The sequence below is a fragment of the Microtus ochrogaster genome, linkage group LG1, assembly GCF_000317375.1.
Source record: "Microtus ochrogaster isolate Prairie Vole_2 linkage group LG1, MicOch1.0, whole genome shotgun sequence".
Classification (NCBI taxonomy): domain Eukaryota; kingdom Metazoa; phylum Chordata; class Mammalia; order Rodentia; family Cricetidae; genus Microtus; species Microtus ochrogaster.
The window spans coordinates 40,088,263-40,097,049 of record NC_022027.1 but is presented as its reverse complement, the minus strand read 5'-3'; positions in this window follow the sequence as shown (position 1 = coordinate 40,097,049).

Below are 8,787 nucleotides of genomic sequence, written 5' to 3'. Positions count from 1 at the left end.
AAAAAATGTCCGTCTCCATCTCTTCTGATTGATTTTAGTTTGTTTTTCTGTGTAGTGAACTTTAAACACAATCAGAAAGTAGTTTGATGCCCTATAATATACATGTCATCATTGTTACCATGGACTATATTGAGTACAACTGGTAAGCATGGACACATTCCTTTCTAGTTATCACAGGAAACAAGTTCAGATTTTGGCATGCTGTATAATGCTGGCTATGAGTTTGTCACATATAGACATTAACATGTTGATTTTTGCTAAAGTTTTGGTTCTTTCGCATGTAATATATTGAGATTTATTATAAAGAGTTGTTGATTTTTCATATTATGCAGTAATAGTGTATTTTTATACTTTGTTCTATCTCTGTAATAAAACATGTCTCTCAATTTGCATAACTGATCTATTTTTGCTTATTTATGATAAAACCAAATCAAATTTATTGAAAAATAAAGATACCTACAACAGTTATATATTATTAAAATTTAATATAGTTGACAGAAATACAACCATATCGAGTTTATAATTAATTGTATTTCATTGTTCAGCATCCATTGCTGACACAAATCAATAAATATCAGGATATGTACACTCACATAAGCACACACACACACACATGCACACATACAAATGTCTGTGTGCACATACACGTACAGTGAACTTTTTGTCACCCTTTCCCTTGTTATTTCCCCTTTTCTTCTTTAATTTAAAATTTTATTTTTGACACTATATTGTTTAACAATTCTCCCTTCCCTATTATCCTTCCACATCCTCCTGCATATCCTTCCACTTTCCTTCAAATTCATGACTTTTGTTTTCATTATCTTTTATTGCAATCAGTTGTGTAGATACATCTATATTCTTAAATATAACTTGTTCATCGTGTATACCGTTGCTTTTATGTATGATTTTGGTGCTAATTGTTTTGCACTGGACAACCAATTACCGTGCTCTCAACAAAGGAAGTACACTTATCCTGCTCCCAGAATTCCTCAGTGCCCATAGTTAAGATCTTTGTCTCATTGGTTTTCCATATTCATTTTTTCATGACCGCTGACATTATCCTTGTTCGATGTGTTATGTTAATGACACCTTATGCGTGTAACTTCTGATATTACTAGGAGACAAAGTCTCACCTCAAACTTCTTGACCCTCTAGCCCTTACAATCACATCAACTCCTCTCTGCAATGTTCCACAAAACTTAGGTATTAAAGTGTCTTAATATGTGTCCGTTGCATATTGATTGTTTGTTGTTTTCTGCAAATGTATCCATCTGTTGAGAAAAGAAATTTTCGTAATAATGAGTAAAGACTACAATTTTCAAGTGATGCTTTCTGTATTGTTTGGTAAGTAGGAGAAAAGTCATTTGTTATGGACACAGATACAGGGACAGACAAAGAGACATAAAAAAAGTAAAAATAGACACATAATAGACAGACTACAGACAAGATAGGAATTTTAAGTATCAGACAGATAGAAAACATAGGGAGAGAAGTGGAGAATTTCAAGTTGGATTTGATCTTGGTCAAATTAAAAGAGAAAATACTTTACTTTCTTTTTTTAGTGTGTTACTACACAGTTTGGTGCCTTTGAGGCATTATTTAATCCATTGAGCATTCACATCTATTCAAATCCCTACACATTTTATTCTCAAAAGGATCATCTTGGAAATAAACTGTTTGGGAAACTTTTAAAGATTTAAATAGTAAGTAAATGACATTTCCTAATATTTTTATGGGACAAATATTTGGTTAAATACATTTTGAAATGAATTTATTATTTCCTTTCTCTTTCTGCAACTTTGCAGCCTTATTTCTATACAGACGAAGCAGGAAAATAATGTACCAATCAATGCATTGTTGAAAAACTGCACAGGCAACTGAGTCTGCCATTCTGTCTTTGGCACCCCATGATAGGTTGACAAGATTTGTAAACATAAAATTCTTTATTTGTGGGTCTCCAAACAATAGGAATTTAATAAAACTTGGTTATTTCAGACATTAGGAGTCCAAATACATTAATACAACTAAACTCATAAAAATTTAAGTATTAATAATATCTGTTGTATCTTTCTAAATGAAATGTTTTATGCTAAAAAATGCCTTATTATCAGAAATAAAGTCTGAGAGATAGATCATGTATCATTTATATCTCTACTTAACAAATTATTAATAATTATGATTATTGATGTGTCACATTTTAGACTTTTAAAATTCATAAATGTAAAATATATTTACTCTTATAGACAAAAACATAACAAATAGAAACACTGGTGAACGATACAAGATTATCATGGGCTTTTCATTCAGACTTTTCAGTGTATATATAATGGTGGAGAAGAGCTACAGTACTGAAATGAAACAATATTGGAAACTGAGAGATGGTTATAGAAACGTGTGCTTGGATATTTTAATAATGAAAATATGTTTAAACTTTGGCTATGGCCTCTTGCTTTACATTTAATGCCTGAATTAGGGATGAATGAAAACCTAATTTAATTCCATAATTATAATTTATGTTCTGTACGTTGTTTCTTGCCAGATACTGATATTCAAAGTAAAATCACAATGAATGAAATTCAAAGTCAAAAAATGTGTTGCCTTAGTCTCTTCAGTACTGCATGACTTGATCATTCTGTTTTTCCTCTTGTAGGGGAACTATTCTCTTGGTGGATGCTTTATCACTAATATGAGCAAGTAGCTAACCTTTGGCCAACGTGAAACCAAATGTGTTCGCCATTCCATCCTCAGAAGCTAATGAGTGGTTCCAAAGTTTTGCTTATAAATGAATATGAAAAATTAGCAGGAAAAAATATGTAAAATGAAGCAAGTAGGCTCTGGTACCAAAAATTATTGAGATTTTCTTTGGATTTCTGCAGGAAAAGCCTGGGAAAGTATTATGGTGAACCATATAGATCATGAGCAAATTCATATCTGAAGACATATTCACCCAATGACTACTAGGGGAAGTACATTTTCAAATGTCCAAGAAAAAGTGCAAAACACTGAAGACTAAGACAAAGAAAAAGATCTTTGCAGTTTAAGTGAAACCAAACTGTAGGCTTAGCTTCATTAATATCACAATCATTTTGATACTAAGCTATTTTTATTTCACTACTTGTTAATGAATGAACAACAAAAGTTTCTTTAATGATTCCTCAATAACTGTTTTTTTTAACTAGGCATGGTGCAGACCTTTATTAATAGCACTTGGGATACAGAGGCAGGAATATCCAAAATTTGAGACCAGTTCAAACTATTGAGCTATAAAGCAAGTCCCTATTTCAGAAAAGAAATAAACACTCACATCTTATAGGTATTTTCCGGTGCATCAACCACCAGAGTTATTTCATTAATAATGATTTTAAACTATTAGCTCTTCTCTTATGTTGGCAAACTCTAGTGAGCATTCTGATAGTTATCCACAGCTCCCTTCAATTTTCAGCTCATTTCAATAGATTCAGTTGATTTCAGGTTCAGTTTATTATAAGTGGCATGTGTTTTCTATCTCCATGATGGGTTCACTCTTTCAATATATGGTCAAGATCTAATTTTTTTTCCAATTTAATATGGTATTTTTCTATTTTTCATTGATTTATACTCTTAATTTATAGGGTTATATTAAACATGTATTCTTATATTTACTCAGGTAGTGTGGTTGGTGATCATTCAAATGCATGTTTAATAAGGTATTTAGCATTTGCACCAGTGTCCCTTTCTCCAGTGGCTTATGTCTATAGGGTATAAATATTCAATTTTTTTTTCCTCATATCATGAACACAGGAATGGGATAGTTTGCAGACCATTTGGACATTTTTAAACAATGTCTTTATGGCATAGAAAAAATATCTGAAAACACTCACTGCATAATAAACTCAACACAGGACACTGTGAGAAACCTACCATCTGCCCCATCCACACCTCAGATGTCCCATTTATGACTGTGTTTTTATAGAGGAGTTTGTATGTGTCTGAAGCAGATTTTATGTAGTTGAATGGGATACAAAGGTTATACCCACATCAGGGTTTGAAAATATAGAACAAACTGTTTTGTACACCTACATTATGATGATATGCTCTACATGAGATCAGATGTGTTTGCAATCTGTTTGTAAACTGTAACCCACACAACCATGAATTTGAACATTTTTTCCCAAGCTAGTGGTGTTATTTCAGAAATTGCTGAATGAAGCAGAGGTAGGGCCCACCTGAGAAAATGCATCTCCATGTGTCTGACTTGAAGGTTATAATTTAAAAAATGTTACACCACTATTATCTATTGCTGATTAACTGCCAAGTATGAACAGGCTACAATGAAAGTACCTATGCCTTTTACAGTATTACGCCTGCTGAAGCTACCAACTATGTTTTTTTCATGTTTTGGACATAATGATGAATAACGTTAAATAAGATGAATACAGAACGTTCCATTTGATGACTCTTGCCAGTGTTTTATAGGATTTTGACTTTGGAGCACTTTGGATGTCAAATTGTCAGAGAATGGATACCACATTATAATCAGTGTGTATTGAGCAAATTAGATTGCTATGAAAAACAATAACCAGATAAAAGATTAAGTTTTTAATCATTTTATTTTTAAAGTACTTGAACTTTTATGATTATATGTCTTATTCCTGTTGTGTAATTACCACCTGCTTCTTTCTTTCTCTGTCTATTCTGTCTTCCTCTCTCTCTCTCTCTCTCTCTCTCTCTCTCTCTCTCTCTCTCTCTGTGTGTGTGTGTGTGTGTGTGTGTGCCGCTATTTCCTTCTCTCCTTCATTTTCAACTTCTATTTATACATTTCTCATTTTTATTTTTCAGAAATGAGAGTTTGCTTTGTAGCTTAGACTGGCCTCTAACTCTCAATCCTTCTGCCTCTACTTCTTGAGGAATCTGGGAGGGCAAACAAACTATATTGTTTAAAAGACTGAAAGGGAATGCTTAATTTCTATCTAATTCATGTTCATGTATTTCAAAGTGTCTCCTATGATGTCTGCCTTCTGTTTCTCCACGCACTTTACACCATTTCCTTGCTCACACACAACCACAAGCATTTTCTCTCTCCCCTCTCTCTGTCTGTCTGTCTCTCTCACACAGAGATAGATAAATAGATAGATGGTTATTTAGAGAGAGAGAGAGAGAGAGAGAGAAAGGATGATGAGAGAGAGACAGTTGTACTGCTCTGTATTCATGGATTTGTGTAAATATTTAGGAATAGATAAAAGTAACTTATTAAGAAAACAAGGTTTGCTGTTATAATTATTTAGTTTAATTCTATAAATAATTTCCTAATGATTCTACTAGGACCCATATGAGTTAAAAAACATGTATGCCAATAAATCTGATTTTTAAATGACAATTTTTTTTTACGTTTTTACTATAAAGTTTGGAATTGATAAATATGCTCTTTAGGGATCTGATAAGATCTGAAATAATGTGCATGTACACATGTGTACAATTTATTTCCTTTTAATGAAATCTTAACACCATCTCCATGATAATTCTGACATGAAAATTCAATCTGCAATTCAGTTTCTTGATGTTATATGTAAAACAAAACTTTAGTTCATCACACCCGCTTACTTACAAAATTGATGATTTTGAATATTACATTGTAAATACATTGATGATAACTTTGTTGATCCAACATATTTCATATGAGATTTAACACATTATTTTGGTAAAATTTCAAGATAATTTTTTTCATTCACATGGTAGTTTTAAATAAATAAAAAACATTCCAGACACATAACCATTCTGTAGGGAAAACCAACAAAGACCAACAGCCTTGTTTCATTTAAAAAAAATAAAATGTTATGGACAATGGACCCATTAATTTATTTTCTATAGAAAACATCTGATCGATCTTACACTAGTCAATAAAATTACAGTTTCTGTATAAGGGTAGAACACATATAAATGTATTTACTATTTAGTCAATGCCTTAATTATATATAATCATTTTTCTGATTGCTAATTGTTTTAATGAAAATAATTTTTAATATACTGTATACCAATTATTCCCCTTCAACAATTCCTCCCAAATGCTCCCTACCTTTTTATCCACCCAACTCCACACCTTTCTCTTTAGAAGTCAAACAGCCAAACAAAACAACATATCAAAAAAAAAACCAGAATATTAAAGTAAGAAACAGAAAAAGCAGAAGAAATATACATATTCTGTATATTTTCTTAGTATATTAAAAGTATTAAAATACAAATATTCTTACAGATTATTTTTTCTAATCTTAACATTCTTATAAACTGTTTATATAAATGTTTCATATATAATATTTCATATTGTTATATATACATATATATAGGCATCAATATAAACAAGTATAGTGTATTGTTTAGAATAGACCGAGAGTATTAAGTTCTGAAAATATCAGTTAAGCTAGTCTGTGTATTTTAGTATAATTCTTTTGTAAAATTTAATATGATCTTTCTCTAAAAACACTGCAATATTAATAAATTAATTACTTAATTTAATTAATCACTTAAGGGTATAAATTATGTCCATAATCAATGGACACTCAAAATTTAGTTGCAGAGTCTCCCTGAAAGTCAATGGGTTTTCTCATTGAGAGTGTCAATAAGGGAGAGCAGCCTGACATCTATGGCAGAAATCACATGCTCCCTGCCTGCCTCCACCAGTCTTTAATAATATTCCCTTCACAGAGTCATTTTTTCACTGTTTTTAATTTTGTAACTTTTAGCATTAATACAGTTGGTATAGGTGTGTTATTTAAGTAATACAAAATGAGCCAGGTGGTGGTGGTGCACACCTTTTAATCCAGCATTCGGGATACAGAGGCAGGCGGATCTCTGTAAGTTTGAGGCCAGCCTGGACTACAAGAGCTAGTTCCTGGATAGGCTCCCTCCAAAGCTACATAAAAACCCTGTCTTGAGAGAAAATACAAAATGGGTTAGTTTTAATTTATACACGGTGTTAAATTTAGTTCAATATGAAATACAATTTTTTTACTCTGAAATATCCTAAAGAAAAAATAGAACATGAATAAAGCAATTTATCAGGTCCTTCTTGAACCACTCATTTATGAGCTATGCAAAGCCTCCAGGATTATGAATGATGTAGTGCACAGTCCCTCTGCAGGGGAAGGGACCTGTACAGGATACAGACTTCCCAAGCCTTACTTTTAGCTCTCCTAGTGTAAGCTATAGTGGAAGTTTAAGAAGAATACTTTTTCAATACCAGCATCTGGAGAGCTGACAAAACCATACCAGTTCTCAAGAACTTCCTATCCAGGCAATATTCGTTGCACCATCTTTATGCCACAGCAAGCCTATAACAGCTGTATGTTAGAAAAGCCATAAAACTCCCATCAGGATTAAATAGCTTACTGAGCTCTTTGCTGTTATACCACTGATTTTTGAACTACAGAATGTAGCACCCACAGAAGGTGTTCATCACACAGACTTTCTTAAACCTCTCTTTGGCAGAAGTACTTCAGGAAGCATTACTGCCAAATTTCAAACTACCTCCAAACAATGCTTTCAACTATGATGATAAAATGATGTGTGTAAAAGTCGGGGTTTTAAGGAAACCGAATGGAGAACAATGCAAACAAATATTGTTCTGTGAAATCTTTGATTCTTTGTCAAGTGTAAGGAAATTTTATTTACCAGGGGACTGCAGCTGCTAGTGTGAAAATGAGTCCCTGGAGAAATGAAGAAGTTTGTTATTTATAAAATTTGTTTAACTCTCATTGATCTTAAGGTGCCCAAGTGTCCCACATTATTTGAAGAAATATGTTTTATCTGTATGACTACTAAAACCCTAAAGTAACTAGCTGAAAACAGAAGTAATTAAATTTAAAGCAGGACAAGTGATAGGGCAGATAAATCAATGACAGACATAGAACTTAACTCATGAGGCAAGTGGCTGTGCTCAACAGAGGCAAACAGTACAGAAATCTGGCCTAGCCACAGCTAAGAAAGCCAGTTCCCTGCAGGTATACCTCCTGATCTGAAAATAAGTTAAAAGAAGAGTCTTTCAAAAAGTCACAACCACAATAATGTTTGTTTGTTGTATATTTTAAAAAGATATTCTGGCATTTAAAAAAAAGGAAAAAATAAGTCTTTGGATTGCAAACTGACGAAACTCCTAACTGTAGTAAAGAAAAATAACAAGAAACAAATTCTTCATGCATAACTTGGTTGCTGTTTCATCCTGAATTTGGTCCATTTGGTTACCTTCTGCTGTATTATATTTGGATTAAAACAGGAAAATGAAAAATAGAAAGAAAATCCATTTGATAGTACTTTTTAATTGTTTACATATTAATAATATTTGATAATAAAAAGCAGTTTTTTAATGTTTCAAATAAGTGATTATTTTAAATAAGGAAATGATTCTGGCATTTTAACAATGGATATAAATATATTATATTTCACATTATTTTTCTTAACTAATTTTTTTCCATTTAGAAATCTACTTTCATTGTTCTATACTATATATTTAATGTTAAAAATTTGTTACTCTCCATAACCTGACTGCATATTTAGCATAGAGAGTGGAGGAACTGAGCTGGTACACTGCCTGAAGCTTCAACCTATGGGGTTTGTGGTGTTAGAAGACGCTTTACTGTAGGAGAAAAGAAATCATCAACTATGACTTTTATCGACTATAAAAACAACTTGTACTCTCTCTTCTTCTGCTCCTGATTTGGACCTTGAGATTTCTGTCCGGTGCTCCAATGTGGGTCTCTGTCTCTGTCTCCTTTCATCGCCTGATGAAGGTTAATATTCAGGAGGATGCCTATATGT